The 17,882-nt window shown below is 34.7% G+C and overlaps 1 protein-coding gene and 1 long non-coding RNA gene across 2 annotated transcripts in view; one reads left to right on the top strand and one right to left on the bottom strand.

The window, feature by feature from the left end:
- TNKS (tankyrase) overlaps nucleotides 1–17,882 on the top strand; it is a 213,716-nt gene that overhangs the window by 3,014 nt on the left and 192,820 nt on the right. The gene's annotated exons all lie outside the window — the stretch shown is intronic.
- The window catches only part of LOC111090309, a 72,319-nt gene that overhangs the window by 26,505 nt on the left and 27,932 nt on the right, over nucleotides 1–17,882 (bottom strand). The gene's annotated exons all lie outside the window — the stretch shown is intronic.

Raw genomic sequence — 17,882 nt, 5'->3', positions numbered from 1 at the left:
CAATCAACTTATTCCCGTTTGCCACAATAGTTTCTCTTATTGTTTTAGAGTTTTACATGTGCTCAGAGAAGTTACCAGACAGACAGTAAAACACAGTCCTGTAAAGGTGTTGTAATTATGAGAACCTGACTTTGAACTGGTTTTTTAAGAAACAAAATTTTTAGTTTGTACTGATTTTTTAGTTTTTACTTTATACCGCGTAGCGTTATATGTGGTATAAAAACATAACACTCTGTAGTCAGTTTCTTATACTTTGATATTTGTGTGCAGAGTATAACAAATTGGTTAAGTCTGACCTTTTGCCATGTGTAGGGTGAGTAGTTAACAGGATGATTCTTGGTTAGGATTCGAGTAATGGGATTGTCATGGAAAAGCCATTTTAAAAGAGGAAACTGGAACAATCCCTGGGATGGAAAAGTTTAGAAATTGTAATTCATTTGCTCTACAAATGTTTTGTTACTTGTTATAGATCACGTGTTAAATACTGACACAATTTTGACATGGCAGATAGTCTTTGCCCTTACGGAGCTTACAATCTAATAGGGGAGACTAAACAAGAACAGCAGTAATAACAAAACCCTATAAAGTACGTAACCTGGAGTTACTGTAATGTACTGTTGTGGAGAAGGTGATAGGGATTCTTGTCCTGGTTTTAGGGCATTTAACAAAATCTTTCTAGATAAACAGGGACTTAAAGAATGAGTCCAATCTAGCCAAGCAAAGTTTGGAGAGGAAGAATTTTAATTAAACCTTTATTTCCATTTAGAAATGGGTTTACAGTTCTTTAGAAGTCATATTTAAATCCTATGACTTTTAAAAATACAGTAATTCTTTCCAGCAGCAGAATTAAGATTTTTTTTCTATCCCATTTTGAACTGTCATAATTTGTTTAAGATATGGCTTAGAGGGGGGATCCCTGGGTGGCTCAGCGTTTTAGCGCCTGCCTTTGGCCCAGGGCACAATCCTGGAGTCCCGGGATCGAGTCCCGCATTGGACTCCCCGCATGGAGCCTGCTTCTCCCTCTGCCTGTGTCTCTGCCTCCCTCTCTCTCTCTCTATGTCTATCATGAATAAATAAATAAAATATTTAGAAAAAAAAAAAGATAATGGCTTAGAGGGACGCCTGAGTGGCTCAGTGGTTTGGCGCCTGCCTTTGGCCCAGGGTGTGATCTTGGAGAATCAAGATCGAGTCCCACGTGGGGCTCCCTGCATGGAGCCTGCTTCTCTCTCTGCCTATGTCTCTGCTTCTCTGTGTGTCTCTCATGAATAAATAAATACAATCTTTTTTTTTTTTTTTTAAGATATGGCTTAGAGATAATGATGGAATCATTCTATTCAGAATGAGAAACACAATCTTCAGTTTCCATTGTTGATGCAGATTCTCAAACTACTATTTCTAAGGCCTGAAGATGGCCATATCAAAAGGACCCAGTCTTTTATTGTTGACTAGAGTTTATATAAGACTTTCTCTTCTACAGATAAGATCCTTGACCCTGGTTTTCTATTGTTCAAAGGACAGCAGTCAAGCTTTATAAATAGTGCCAATTTAGAATGGTATTACTTTTAAGTTTAGTTCCAGGAGTGACATATTTTTGTCACAGGACCAGTATGTATTATTCATGAGATCTCTTTTTAAAAAAAAGTTTAGATGAGGTCTTTTTTTAAAAAAAAGACTTTATTTTATTTTAAATAAAGATTTTATTTATTTATTCATGACACACACACACACACACACACACAGAGGCAGAGACACAGGCAGAGGAAGAAGCAGGCTCCATGCAGGGAGCCCGGCGCGGGACTCCATCCTGGGTCTCCAGGATCAGGCCCTGGGCTGAAGGCGGCGTTAAACCACTGAGCCACCAGGGCTGCCCCCAAAAAGGACTTTAACAAAGCATTGAATTCAAGATTTTATGGTAAATTAAATTGATAAAATTTTGAAATTGGTTTCCTAGGTAGTTAACCTAAAATTAGGGTATGTGATATGAGGCGCTTCAGTATCAAAACCAGCAAAATATGTTTGACAGTTTTATGCTTTCTTTTGACTTGGATAGTATCTTCAACAACACACATTTAACCATGTAAAGGTTGCCTATCTCATTCCTGACTCTTCTGATTTTTCAGCATGGCCGTGCTTGTCTTTTTTTCCTTCACCACTATGTGAATTAAGTTCCTAAACCTGAAAAAAGGACAGGAACAACACTGTATCCTCTAAACTTTTGCCCATCAGTGGCTCAAAAAACAGAGTTCTTCTGTTCTGGAGTAGGTTAACATTGGCAAGCTCTTTGATTATACTTTCAAGCAAATGCCCTACCTCTTGATTTAAGAAGCCTCTAATTTGGTAAAAGGAACTAGCTTATTATTATTATTATTATTATTATTTTTTAAAGATTTATTTTATCTATTCATTCAGAGAGAGCGAAGGGAGAGGCAGAGGGAGAAGCAGGCCCCCTGCAGGAAGCCCGATGTGGGACTCGATCCCGGGTATCCAGGATCACACCCCAGGCTGCAGGCGGTGCTAAACCGCTGCGCAACCGCTGCCCAAGGAACTAGCTTATAAATGTCTTCCCAGTATATCTTTTTTAGTCTTTTCTTAAAATCTTATGCTTTGTTTAAGGTGCCCTTTAAAACATGCTACGTAGAACTTTTAGTTAGAAAGATACGCTAAGTTTCTCTTTCTTAAACTTTAATAAAATCACTCTTTGGAGGCAAATGATTTAAAGGACAAAATAGATATTTGTAAGATGTTATATAAAAGTTGGTAACAAGCAAACTGGCCAACATAGAGGAGTGTTTACATGAATTTAAATACTGTGCAATTCCAATTACACACTGGGGATCCCTGGGTGGCTCAGCAGTTTAGCACCTGCCTTCGGCCCAGGGCATGGTCCTGGAGTCCCGGGATCGAGTCCCACGCCAGGCTCTCTGCATGGAGCATGCTTCTCCCTCTGTCTCTCTGTCTCTCTGTGCCTCTCTCTCTCGAGTAAATAAATAAATAAATAAATATCCTTAAAAAAATTCTATCACACAGTAATCTGCTTATATATTCCTCTACCCATCAATTTATCCTTTTTTTTTTTTTTTTTTTTTTTTTTTGAGCATGTCAGTGCTCAAATTGCAACCATCTGTGCAGGTTCCCCTAACAATGCCACTATATGCATATAATTATCTAGGGTTCAGTGTTTTTTTTTTTTTTTTTTTTTACAGATTTGTCTCTTAGTGTAAAATCTGTAGAAATCTTATTTGTACATTCACTAAGTTTTGACAAATGTGAGCACCTGTGCAACTCGGGCCCTTATAGCAAGTCATCATAACCTCAGAAGGTTCCCTTGTGTCCATTTCTTCAATCCCTATCCCAGACTATTCTGACGTTTTGTCCACTCTAGATTATAAGTTGCCTATTTTAGAAGGTCATATAAATGGAATTATATAATATTTGCTCTTTTTCTATAAGGTTTATTTTGCGAAGTTCATGTTTTTGATGTTGTAACATGTATCAGTAGCTCCTTTTTACTGCCGAGAAGTATGTTATTATGTGCTACAGTTGGTTTATCCCTTCTGCTGATAAACTTTTAGGCTATTTCCAGTTTTGGGCTATTATGAATAAATCTGCTGTGAACATTTCTGTAAAAATTGTTTTTGTGGACATAGGTTTTTTTTTTTTTCTTTTGCGCAGATACCTAATACTGAAATTGCTGGAGCTCAGGGTGGGTAAATATTCGGTTTTGTAAGAAACTTCCAGACCTTTTCCCAAAGTGGATGTGCCATTTTACATTCTCATTAACAATGTATGAGAGTTCTACTTACCATTTCATGTTCTCAGACATTTTAATCATTCTAGTGGGAATGTGTGTTGTCTAATGGTTATTTTATTTTGTATTTCCTTGGAGTCTAATGTTGAAGACTTTTTCATGTGTTTAGTTGCCATTTTTGACAGAACTTTTATGAAGTTCTGTCTTTTTTTTTTAATTGGATAAAGTTTACTTTTATTGGGTTTATCTTTTTATTGTTGAGTTTGAGGAATATATATATTCTGCATATTAGTCCTTTGCTAGCATCACATTATTCATATTGTAGTGATCCATTATTATTAGATCCTTTGAACAGTATTAAATTTAATTTTATTTAATGAAATTTATATCATTTACATATTTATTATATAGTTAGTGTTTCCTGTGACCTATGACCTAGATAAGGACTTTGACTTATTCCCAAGTAAAAGAAATACATGTTTCTTACTGAAAGCTTATGGTATTAGCATTTACATTTAGATTTGTGATCAGTCTTAGGTTCATTGTTCTATTATCTGTGAGCTGGAGTTGAGGTATTTTTTTTCCTCTGTGTGGGTATCCAGGGTTTTTTTTTAGCACCATTTCTTGAAAAGGTTACTTTTCTCTATTGGATTGCTTTCTCCATTGTCAAAAATCAGATGTTTGTATAAGTGGGGGTCTATATCCAGACTTCATTTTCATGCTGTCTTATTAATTTGTGTGTGTGTGGTTTTTTTTTTTTTTTTTTTTTGGTCAGATTACATTGGCTGAGTAATTGTAGGCTTGTAATTAGTTTTGAAGTGGATAATGTGAATGTTCCAACTTGGCCCAGGTTTTTCAAGATGCATTTAGGTCTTTTAAGTCTATTCTATTTTCGTTGAGAATTTAAAATCAGACTGTCAATTTTTACCATATGGCATGGTGAAATGATAATTGGGATTATGTTGAATCTATAGGTCAATTTGGGAAAAAATAACATCTTAACAATATTGAGTCTTTCAATCCATGAACCTTATTTAGGCCTTTATTTTCTTTCAGCAATTTTCAAAAATTCTAGTGTAGGAGTCTTTCCCTAATGGGAGAGGGGGATTGTTGTGAGCCATCCTACAAAGTTTTGCATGTTTACTTTGTTTTTCTCTTACATGTTTCATTTAATTTTAGTTGTACAATTATATGTGTGATAGTCCCCAAAGTTGACTAACATATATTCCTCCTCTTTATGTATATGAATACTACATCACTTACCAAAAAATGGAGCCTATTTCCCTCCCCCTGCATTTGAGTTGGTTTTGTGATTTGCTAGGATGAATGGAATGTGGCAGAAGTTTTGCTGTATAACACCTGAGTCTTCAGAGATCTTAAGTTTTCACTTTATGCATTGGGAACTTTCTTGGAACCCAGCCACCATGCTTTGAGAAGAACCATGAAGAAGAGAAGTAGGCTTGTGGCTCTCACCCAGTACCCACGGCCAGCTGTGGACTACCTTGGATACTCCAACCTTGTTAAGCCTCCAGATGGAGGCTAGGCTCAAATGACTGAGCTTAGTTAACTCATAGTATCATCAGAGTAATAAGTAGTTGTTATTTTAAGACAGATTTTGGAATAGTTTATTATATAGCAATTGATACCTGAAATAATTATTTATAGCTACAATCCTAGCCATTTCTGTTGCGAATGCTCACCACTAGTCCTAATATTGATGTCTCTAGTTATTTTTAGTGGTCTGTCGCTTGTCTCTAGAGTTTAGTCAGGAAGGTGTCCTGGAAACTGCATTTCTGAAATTTTTTTAATGCCAGTAACATTTGTTGCCTTATTCGTGGATGTCAGTTTGTTTATTTTTAAAGATTCTATTTATTCATGAGAGACACACAGAGAGAGAGAGGCAGAGACACAGGCAGAGGGAGAAGCAGGCTCCTCTCAGGGACCCCGACGTGGGACTCGATCCTGGGACTCCAGGATCAGGCCCTGGGCTGAAGGTGGTGCTAAACCGCCGAGCCACCCAGGCTTCCCCTGGATGTCAGTTTGTATATAAAATCTTTGGTTCTCATTTTCTTTGCTCATATTTAAAAAATGATCCCATTTTTTTTTTCTGGTAGAAACTATTAATGTTGAAAATCTGATAGTAATCTGATTTTCTTTTCCCTGGTCGTTGTTCCTAGATGTCCAAAGTATTTTTTTTCTTCCATAACCAATGTATTCTAACAGTCTATCTGTCTTAGTTTCTCTAAGTTGATTTTCTCAGGTACATGATGTGCTTTTTCCTTACATTATTTCAAATCTCTTATTTTAAAAAAGTTTTCTTGAATTTTAGTTTATAGTATTTATTTTTTTCCTTTTATGAATACTGGAACTTTACCTCTCTAAATTTGCCATTTGCTCTGTGTGTGTGTGTATTGCTAAAATAATACATAATATAAGATGTAGCATTTTGATAATTTTTCAGTGTCATTAAGTACATTCACAGTGTTGTACAACCATCACCACTGTCCATTTCCAGAATTTTTCATCATCCTGAATATAAACTCTGTACCCATTTAAATAGTAACTGCTCATTCCCACCTTACCCCATGCCCTAATAACTGTTACTTACTCTTGAATCCTTTTTTAAAAATATCTTTTTTTTTTTCCTTTTAAAAAATGTTCTTTCACCTTCCATTTTTCTTAAAGCAGGAGTTGGGGAAGTTATTCTGTAAATGGCTGGACAATAAATATTTTAGGCTTTGTGCCTTATATGGTCTTTGTTTCAGTTGTTTCAACTACTCAGCTCTGCTTTTGTGCCATGAAAGTATCCATTGACAATACATAAATGAGTAGGTGTGGTTTGCTCCAATAAAGCATTATTTATAAAAGCAACTGGTGGCCATATTTGGTGCATGGGTTGTAGTTTGCTGATCCCCATCACAAGGCATTCATTGGGGTATTTTTATTCTCTGGGGTACTTTTTTTTCCCTTTAGTTTTCCTTCGTGTTTGGTTTTTACTTCTGAAATGATTTTTTTTTAAATTTTAAACCATTTTCTGAATTCTGTCATCCTATTTTTAATTCAGTTGTATGCTACTCTTTCATATCTTGTATCATTTTCATGTTGCCTTTTAGCTGGTATTGAAATAGTAGATCATGATTTTGTTTAGTGAGCATTTTCTTCTGACATGCATTGTCTGTAGGGGTGTTATTCTGCTCAAATTCTTCTTATTTAAGAACTTTTAGTGGGATTTTACCTCATTTTTTTTTTCCATTGCTTATTTCAATAGAAATTGTTAAATAATTTCAAGGATAAGAAGAGAGGTCTGAGATGTTAAGGGTAACTTCCCTTGTTTGTTTTCATGTTGGACATGCAAGTCTGATCTAGGATAGATGAAGTCCCTCTCTAAGGTTCATCTCTTACAGTAGTAGCATTTAAATTATGAAATATCACCATTTTAAATCTCAGCTTGTATAGCCTTTGTACCGCTTTCTAAGAGTGTTAACCAGAGACATTCTGTTAAGGGCTTTTTAAAAATAACATGTTTTCCTCACACTCTGTTTATATAGATTTTTTTGACAAAAAGTCCCATCTACTCTTCTGTCTTTTCTTTCCCCTGGGCATCCCCTTCCATCCCAAGGAACTGTATAGATCAGAGCTAGGTGTTCCTTCCTTCCAGTTCTGATTCTTTGGCAGTTAAAAGGGGGAAAGAAATATATCTGAGAGATTGAAGGCATATTATCAAGGGCCTAGTTGTGAGCATACATATGTTTAAAAATGAAATCTTAAGCTTAGATCTCAGGAGAAGAAACATAATTAGGGAATGTAACTGATGCTAAGAAAATATATTTTATTATAGTGCTAGGTTTTGGAAAGGAATAAACATCCTCATGAGTCTTGTGATGAGATGCAGGTAAAAAGACTAGACTAGCTTATTTTTAAATACATTTAGTAGCCTTCTTTTGCTTCATGACAAATTTTTTGAGTGGTTCACTGTAAAATATGCAGTAGATACAATTGAAGAGATCAGTGTCTCTTAAATTTCTTATTTTTTCACATGTCAAGGTCCTTGAAGTTACTTTTACTTATGTTTATTCCTCTGTTAGAAATACTCAGGAAGGTGGGACATGGCCTTGATCATGGAATTTCCATTAAAGATTAGATAGGATAATTTTGAGGGTCATTTTCTAAAAATAATTTTTTGAGTAATTGAGAAAAGGTAGGAGTTTTGTTTTTGTATACTTGTTGGATTTCCTTTTAAGGCTTCATCAAATGTCCAAGGTTGCTTTTCCCTACAGTGAATTTCTGGGTTCTTTGTCAAGTGGAAACTTGTTTTGCCTGTTTGTTCAGATATCTGTGTATAGAATTAAAACTGGAAGCTTAAGTCCCCCCGCCTCCATCTTTTTTTCGGATTCTGTCAGCTCCTTGTTCAATTTAAACTAGTGTCCTTTTTAATTGTAGAAAAGGTGATGTAAAGTTTCCTTTCTTTTTCTTTCTTTTTTTTTTTTTTTGCCTTTATATAACAAAAAGTACACTAATGGTTGGTGGTAGCTGTTTTTGTTTGTTAAGACTTGCAACTTTTTTCTTATATAGTAGATTTTTTTTTTAAAAAATGAAGAGACATTTGGTAGCTGTAGATGATTTGTATTAACTACAAACTGTATTTACTGATTGACCAAAAATTCTTAAAGCTAAAGTCCCTGCATCATCAGTTATAGTTTAAAAATAACCTAAATATCCTAGTGCTTAGTTAATGCCCAGCTATAAGGCTTTTTGAAAACCTAGGATATATATATATATATAGACTCCAAAAAGATCAGATGCCTTCAATCTGATATATTTACCAACCATGGAAACCATTTTTTTACATTCTCATCCATCTTGTTAATAAGATGTGCAGTTCTCACTTTCCAAAAGCTCTTGTTGTTCTCATGTTAACTGACTTTTTTTTTTTTTTAAAGAAAGAAGTGGCATGGGATTATGGTTAGTGAATAAATGAATACATTTTAGCTATTTTCCCCCTAATGTCTTGAGAAGAGATGCCAAGCTATGCTTTTCTTCTTTGTAGGAAAATATTCTTATTTGGAAAAAGACACTTGTGGACCAATATAAAAATTTGTAGCAAGTTATCAAAAACTTGGTTGCCCTTCCTCTCCCAAAATATCCAAAAATTTAACCCTAGAAAAGTGTAATTGTTACTCTGTTGGAATTTTATGGAAGCAGATAAATTTGAAGTACATAGTAAGAGCAGCTCAATATTTAATTCATTAAATTGCTTATACTACATGGTCTATAAATATTTGAGCAAGTGAATTTTGTAAGTTAATGCTTACAGTGCTTTAAGAATCTTCTTTCTTAAGTGTGTAAAATTATAACACTTGTATATTAGTCCTGTCTTTTGTCATCAAAGTGCTTTCACTGCTCTGTTGACACATATATGAATGAACTTAGTTTTGATATTGTTACTAAATAATAGTATAAAAACAAATAAAAATAGCAACAGTTGCCTGGGAGTGATTTTTGTGCTCTCCCTATGTAATTTTATTTAATCCTTACAGTAACCATATACAAGGTAGATTTTCTTTTTTATAGACAAACAGACTCAGAGTTATGTCTTGTCCGAGGTCACAAAGCTTTTAAATGGTGGAGCCAGACTTAAATCCACATCTGGCTATTCAGAAATCGTTTGGACCATGCTAACTCAACTAGAATGTTGGTGGCAATGAGAAATAAGATCATTTGAATCATTTTATAAATTGACAGTTGCTATTGCTTTCTTAAATTTGTTTTCTGAAAATAAAAGTAATTGTACAAATTTTGGAAAGAACAGTAAAAAGTGCATTATCTCACTTCTCCAAGGCAGCCCAGATAGTCATTTTGTCATATTTCCTTCCAGCTCTTTTTCTAAGCGCTTAAAATGGAGCAAAATGGGGGCTCCTGGGTGGCTCACTTATTTGAGCGTCTGTCTGACTCAATCTTGACTTTAGGTCTTGATCTCAGGATTGTGGGCTCAAGCCCTGTGTTGGGTTCCATGCTGGGTGTGGAGCCTACTTAAAAATAAAATAAAATAGAGCAAAATTGTGTATAGATGCTTTCTTAAAAAATTGTGACTAGGATTTGATTGGGACCATGTTTTTACAGGGAAGTAGATTATTGGAACATTTGCAGTTATCAGAACATTGGACCCTCTGACCTTTGCTTTATTATAAACATTAAAAGTGTGATTGGAAGTAACCTTTGAAGAACCTCATAATTAAATGGAAGAAGGATATTTTTAGTAATTCCTCTCATTTAAAGACTGCTTAAAATTGTTAGAAAATCTTGAAGATAAACTGCAGTATGTTTTGATTCAAAGAAGTAGTCAAGGAAAAATACATTTTGAAAAAAATATGTGGGAATCACAATAGTTTGAAAGTATTTAATAACGCCACTAAACTGTATACTTAAAAATGATTAAGGTAGAGTTGTCCATTTTTGCAGCACTTACACTGTTGGTGGGAATGCAAACTGGCACATCTGCTCTGGAAAACGGTATGGAGGTTACTGTTAAAAACTAAAAATAGAATACCCTATAATACAACTATTGTACTAGTAGGTATTTACTTACCCAGAATATACAAAAATACTGATTCGAAGGGATATATGTGCCCTGATGTTTATAGCAGCATTAGCAACAATAGCTAAATTATGGAAAGAGCCGAAATGTCCATCAGCTGATGCGGATAATGAAGATGTGGTGCATAGTTAGATAGATAAGCGCGCGTGCACACACACACACACACAGGAATATTACTCAGCCATCACAAAGAATGAAATCTTGCTTGCTATTTGCAACAATGTGAATGAAGGTAGAGAGTATTATGCTAAGTGAGATAAGTCAGAGAAAATCAATACCATATGATTTCACTCATAATGTGGAATTTAAGAAACAAAACAGATGAGCGTATTAAAAAAAAAAGAGGCAAAGGAGGAAACAGATTCTTAACTATAGAGAACAAATTGAGGGTTACTGGAGAGTAGGGGAGTGGGGGATGGGCTAAATGGGTGATGGGTATTAGGGAGGGCACTTATTGGGATGAGAACTGAGTGTTGTGTGTAAATGATGAACTACTAAATTCTACACCTGAATCTAATATTACATTGTATGTTAACTAACTAGAATTTAAAAACTTGAAAAAGGGATGCCTGGGTGGTTCCGTGGTTAGGTATCTGCCTTTGCTTAGGGTGTGATCTTGGTCTGGGGATTGACTTCCGCATCAGGCTTCCTGTGAGGAGCCTGCTTTGACCTCTGTCTCTGCCTCTCTCTGTGTCTCTTTTGAATAAATAAATAAAATCTTAAAAAAAAAAAACAACTTGAAAAAATACTATTGCAACTGATAGGGGTGAAAAAAAAAGTTAAGTGGTAAATCTTATGTTACAGTTATTTTACTATAATTAAACTTTTTTTTTACAATTAAACATTTTTATTTTTTTAAAGATATTATTTATCTATTTGATAGAGAGAACAGCCAGAGGGAGCAGCAGAGGGAGAGGAAGAAGCAGGCTCCCGGCTCAGCAAGGAGCCTGATGGTTAGGTTTGATCCCAGGGCCTTGGGATCATGACCTGAGCCAAAGTCAGATGCCCAACTCACTGATCCACCGAGGTGCCCCTACAGTTAAACATTTTTAATGAAGGTATCTATCATAATGGCATTTTGGTCATTCTGTTGTCCTAGAGAAAGCTCATTTCTTAATATTACCAACATAAAGTATGGAAAATAGCATATTCAGTAGAGTGAATCAATGATCAGTGATTTATAACTTTCTATTAATTCACACTTCTGAGCGTGACTATAGTCCTTCCTGGAAGTATGAGATTCACTATTAGTGAAGTGCGTATGGAAATTTAAAGGAACGTCATGCAACTTTCTTAATTAACAGCCACTGGTACAATTCCATAGTGTGTTTTTCCCCTTTGGTCTATTTCTCAGGAATCTGGCATGAGCTGTAAGGTTTTAGAGTAGTTCAGTAACAACTCAATAAATATAAGTGCTATAAGGACAGGATGATGAGAATGGCATTATTTTCTGCCCTTTAGGAAGTTTTTAATCAAAATGCAGTGGTTCCCAACTTTGTGATCTCAGGACTCTTTTACACTCCTTTTAAAAAGAGTTAAAAGAGCTTTTGTTTGTATGGATTATGTCTATGAGATTTATCATAGTAGGAATTAAAACTGAGCAATGAAAAAAATAGCAATAATCTCTCTTATGTGTTATAGTAAACCACACTGTTGGTGAAAACAAACTATTTTCCAAAACATTGATAGGAGAGGCATTATTTTACACTTTGCAAGTCATTTTAATGTCTGACAATACAAGACAGATGAAGTCTCACCTACTTCTGCATGCCATTTGTTGTGTTGGATTGAAGCATATGAAGAAAGTCCTGCTTTAAGTAGGTACATAGTTTGGGAAGAAAGAACTATTTTAATAGCATTTTCAAGAAAAAATAGACTTTTTCCTTTGGTATTACACCCATATTTGCAAAATAATAGTTTCTTAAACGTTATTTGTAACATGGGATCTGAAGCCATATCAATGAGTTTTTCATACTCTTGTGTTAAAATTCATTGGTCTATTTTTTACAGATGAATCTTATACCTCTATACATGTTTTGGTGGTTTGGAAAATAGTAGGTCACTGAGGTATGCAGATCTTCTAAATGTTGACACATTTTACTTTATAATAAATTGTAAGGCATATTTGTTACTACCACCACCAGTCTTACAGAAAAGCATTTATGTTTTAGGAAACTATAAAGCTCATGGTGGCAGATGCAAGTTTTACAGAATTCTCATTTTTGCTTGAAAGCTCAATTTTGTCATTGAGAACAAATGCTGTGTGTTGTTTTTCTTGAAGTGACAAGCTCACTTTGTTCATTTTCAAGAGAATGGCTGCCAAATACACAAGTCAAACTAAGCTCAAGCAGTTGAATAAGTATTATTTTTCAAGACAATCATACTTTGGTGGCTAGAACTGATTAATGTGTGTTTCTCATTTTGTCACAAGAATATTAAAAATAATGTGTATTCTAGGTTGGAGTTTAATAAAATTAACATTTACATTTTCAGGAAGGATATTTTTAAGTGAAACTGGCTGCCCTTTTTTTTTTTTTTTTTTTTTTTAAATGTAAGGACCTGGTGGTAAAGAATACAATGACTTAGTTTGGTGCCATTTTCTTGGTTCAAGCAAAGATGTCAGCAGCTTCACCTGCCATTACTGTGTATCATCAAGAGCACCATGAATACATTTTTCAGATGATCAACACATATGTTATACAATCATGTAGTATCAATGTCTTGGTAGCGAAAAAGTCAAAATCATCTTAATATTATTTTGTAAATAGTTTTGACTTTTCAGAATTCCAGAAAAGTCTCAGGGACCACCAAAGTACCCACCACACTTTGAAAGTTGAAAGCTGCTGAGCTTATATAAGTGGTTATTAATTTTATTAACACTCCTTTGAGAATCCAATGAAAGGCATGAACATTCTCAGAAAGATATACTTAAATACCAAATTTTACATGTAATTTTCAGAGGATTACAGATATCTAGGAGCACTAGAGCTATGATTTTAACGTCTGCATCAAAATCACTTGAAGGGCTTGTTGAAACAGGTTTCTAGACCACCCTTCCTGAATTTCTCATTTAAATTGGTCTGTAGTAGAGTCTGAGAATTTGCATTTTGAGCAAGTCTTATGTAATGCAGATGTTGTTCACTTTGTAAATAGTGCTTCCTAACCCTGGACCAATTAAGTCAAGTCACAGGAGTAGGGGCAAGGTTTTGCTTTTTAAAAATCTCCTCTGGTGATTCTCACATACAGACAGGGTTGAGAATCATGGTTTGAGGACACAAGTAATGCAGATTAAGATTCCCAAATCTAGTGAGATTAAGTACACTTAATATTTGTAAAACCTTTTATGTTTCAGGAAGTATTTTGAAAATTGTGACTCACTGACTACTTATAAGCATGTAAGGTAGTTATTATCTCTGAGAAAAACCTGGCTTGGGATTCAAGAAATTGTAGTTTTATCATTGTTCTGGGTTTTGAGTTTATGAAGTGAGCTAAAAGGGTAATTGCTGAAAGTTTTTAAGACAATGCTATATGTATATTCCTAGAGAGTTTTTGTATGTAGATATATGTTACTAAATTTGTTTTACTAAAAGGTTTTATTTGTACTCGTTTATATTACTATCATACCCTTGACAATACCAGCTGAAACCCCTATCTTGTGTTATCTGAGTCACTATCCCTAAACCACCCATACATTAGTTTTGTCTGTTTTTGAACTATATATAATTATATTAGATAGTATATACTGTATCGTGCATGACTCATCTCTCTTGCATAGTTGTAGTTTGTTCATTTTCATCGTTATAAGGAATGCCGTGTTGTGAATATGCCACTATTTATCTGTTCTACTGGTGATGAATATGCTCTTATGAATATTGCTCCTATGAGCATTTTTGTACATGTTTCCAAGCATTATCATTTAAAACATGTTTCTTAACATTTTGATTAAAAACCCAGAGTTCATGTTTTACTATGTATTTCTCTGATTATATCTGGAATAACTAATTTTACTTTTTAAAATAATTGATATTTCCATTTTAGTGAATTATATTTTTCTCTTACACTTTTTTCTTTTACCTTTTGATGTTTTTCTTACCATTGCAAATATTTTCCTGATTTGTTTTTTTAATTTTGTTTACCACCTTTTCAAATCTGTTGCCTTTAAATTTTCTTGTTTTCTTTCATTTTAGGTTTAAAAAATTATTTCCATTCTGAAATCATGAAAATGTCTACCTAAATTTTTTTGGTTTCATTTTCTCATTTTGTATCTTAATCTATCTTTTAAAAAAGAATTTATTTATTCATTCATGAGAGGCAGAGACACAGGCAGAGAAAGAAGCAGGTTCCCCCCAGGGAGCCCTATGCGGGACTCCATCCCCATACTGAGGATCATGCCTTGAGCCAAAGGACTGCTGAGCCACCCAGGCATCTCCCTTAATCTATTTTGAATTAATTTTGCTATATACTAAGAAGTAAGGATTTAAAAAGTTGCGTTTTTTTTTTCCTAAGCAGATAGCCAGTTTCCTCATGAACTATAGTAAGTACAATCATTAAAATAAAAATGAAGTCTCTTAATTTTATTATAGTTGAAAGCAAAAATGTTTATTAGGGCACATTTTGCTTCTTTTTCTTTTGATTTCTAGTTAACTATGTGATTAATTCATTGTGCTTTATTTGACCTTTCTGTCTCTACTTTTACAGTAAAAGTATCTTCTACAATAAGTTCTATACTGAAATATAAATGGAAATAGACCAAAAACTCAGTGGAATTTCAAGAGTCTAGCTTTTATATCTTCTAATATTGATGTATAAACAGATACATTTTGTAGTTTTCTGATACCTAAATTTGCATTGCAGAAATTTTGAATTATGCTACTTTGGTAGGGAACAGTCATAGTCTTCCCCTGACATACAGAGTTTAAAGGATTTTTAGTTCAGATACATTGGTTTTGAAGGATGATCCTGCTTCTCCATGATTTTTGTGGTAGAAAATTAGTTGATTCCACATTGTCGCCTATTTCAGAATCTTTATTACTGTCTTTCTGAACCATTCTGAACTTCTTTTAGCTACTTGAATGTGTAAAGCATTTCTCACCACTTGAGCTTCAAATATACTATACCTTGTCCTCCTTGGAACCATTTATTCCAATCATTTTTTCTGGTTAACTGCTTATTCTCTAGACCTTAGCTCAAAATAATCACTTCATTAGAGAAGCTTTCCTACTCCAGGCTCTGTTAACTTTGCATGGCTGTATGCTCTTTGTAACCCACACGTTGCAATTATTTGCTAGGATGTTCATTGTTCAATGTTCCTGGACACACACACACACACACACACCCCAAATCCATTTTTCATCATGCTGAGTATTCTGATGAGAATACTTTCAACTAGCATCTTTTTGTGTCAGCTTTGAGATTTTACATACCTGAGATTAATTTTACTCTCTTATGTAAATAAAAAGCTAGCTAGATAGGAAATTAAGCATCAAAATGCTTTTCTTTAAAATTGGGAAAATTGACTTTAGTCTAAAGTAAAAACTGTTTTTGTAAATTGTCTGTGTTTTCTTACTGAAGGATTTAGAAATTTCACAGCGTTTAATATTGCCAGATTGCATGTGTCTGTCCATTCTCTTTGTTGTTCTGTGAACTTTTACTAATCTGAAACTTTACATTTTCCTTTAATTATGAGAAGTGCTGTCATTATATCCATGTGTGTAGATATCTTCTCTTCTCTACCTCTCCTTTCTTCTTCTATTTATCCCTATTAGATACTTTCTGGGGTAGTTTTTCAACCTGATTTTCTCAGGAATTTATTCCTTGTTTTCATTACTATTCAATCAATTCATTATATGTTTTTATTTTTCCACTTATATTTTTCATGACAATATTTCCAGTTGGTTTTACCTGATTGATATTTGTTCCTATGTCATGCTTTCAGTATTCTCCATTATTTTCTCCTGAAGCATTTACTTTGCCTGTTTTAAAAGTCTTTTTTTGGTCTATTAATTCTGCTTTTGGTTTACTGTTCTTTCATGGTGCTTGTACTCCTCAGACATGTTTTTTTCTGCTGAGTTTATATTCCTTTGAAACTAATAGCTAGTTGGGCCAATATTGCATTATTACAGGAGAATGGGCTTGGTGGGGGTCAGATTTAAGGGTGGGGAAAGCCTGTGTTCTGTTTTGGTCCTCCAGCTGGTTGGGATAAATATGGGCATGTCTTAGAGTAAAGAGGCTCCGGATGAAAGTTTTGCTCAACCCCTCCCTGGTTGAATTTCTCTGCCCCTTATCTTTTTCAAGTGTTGTCATCTTCATTGTAGTTGCCTAATTGGGAGTCCCATCCCAACCAAGTTCTAATATTTTACCTTGATGTTATCCCTCTTCTTTTGGTTGGAATTGAACTGGAAATATTGCTTTATATTTCACAGGAGCATAGGGGACAATGTGACTGTGTTGAGGAGTTAAAGGACACAATTAGGATACTTTCCTCTGGCCTCCCTTCTGTCCAGGATACCAGATCTATCTTGAGCTGATGTTCCTTCTCACAGTGGTACTCAAACATTTTGTTTTTCTTCCTCAAAGGATGATTTCTTACACTTTCTTGTTGTTGTTTTAAGCTGGAATCTGGAATTCAACTGTTACCCTTCTGGTGGTTTCTCATTTGGGTTTAGGTAAGGCACACATTCTTGACAATGCTTGCTAATTAATTACTACTTTAAGCATAAACGTTTTTCTAAATCAGGTTCTACAAAGTGGAGAAATTAATTGATGAGATTCTGTCTTTGACAAATGAAAAACATGCAACGTCATTGACATTGAAGTCATTTTGTAGTTTGTTTTCTAAATTGTTATTTTAGAAACTACAGGGAATATGTGTACTCCCTGTTGCTTAACAGTGGCTTATGATCTAATGAAGTGTAGAATAGTTCTGTGTTTAAAGGCTAATGTAGTTAGAATTGAATTTAGAAGAAGAAGCAATGATGACTTTGAATATTAAATAGAAAATTTATGTTTCTTTGTCATAGGATATTTATTATAAAGTAGCCAGGAATCTGTTACTGGGTATCTGTGATTCTGTGTATACTGGACACAGAATTTAACCTAGTATCTAGAAAGCCCTTGACATTTTTAAAGAACATGTCACAAGACTTTCCCCACTCCCCACATTAGAGAATATCATTATAGCATGTAATTTCCTTCATAAAATGTAGTAAAGCCGGAAACTGGAAGCTGGGCCTCCTTGTTGGGTGGAGATTTTATAGTATTATAATGAGGTAAAGGTAATTTCTGGTCATTCCAGGGGTCACTCCACAGTGCATCCGCCCAGGTGCATTTCAGGGGTTTGGGTGGTCTGGGTAGTCGCCATCACCGGAAGGGGGTTTGGGGTTTCATTTGCCTGAGTTAAGAGGTGAGCCAGAAAGAAAAATTTCAAGAGGACCCCTGGATGGCTCAGTTGTTAAGCATCTGCCTTAGGCTCAGGACGTGATCCTGGAGTCCAGAGATCGAATCCGACATTGGGCTCCCTGCATGGAGCCTGCTTCTCCC

This window comes from Canis lupus, chromosome 16, assembly GCF_011100685.1.
Source record: "Canis lupus familiaris isolate Mischka breed German Shepherd chromosome 16, alternate assembly UU_Cfam_GSD_1.0, whole genome shotgun sequence".
Classification (NCBI taxonomy): Eukaryota; Metazoa; Chordata; class Mammalia; order Carnivora; family Canidae; genus Canis; species Canis lupus.
The sequence above is the reverse complement of the archived record's forward strand: the minus strand, read 5'-3'. Positions and strand labels throughout refer to the sequence as shown.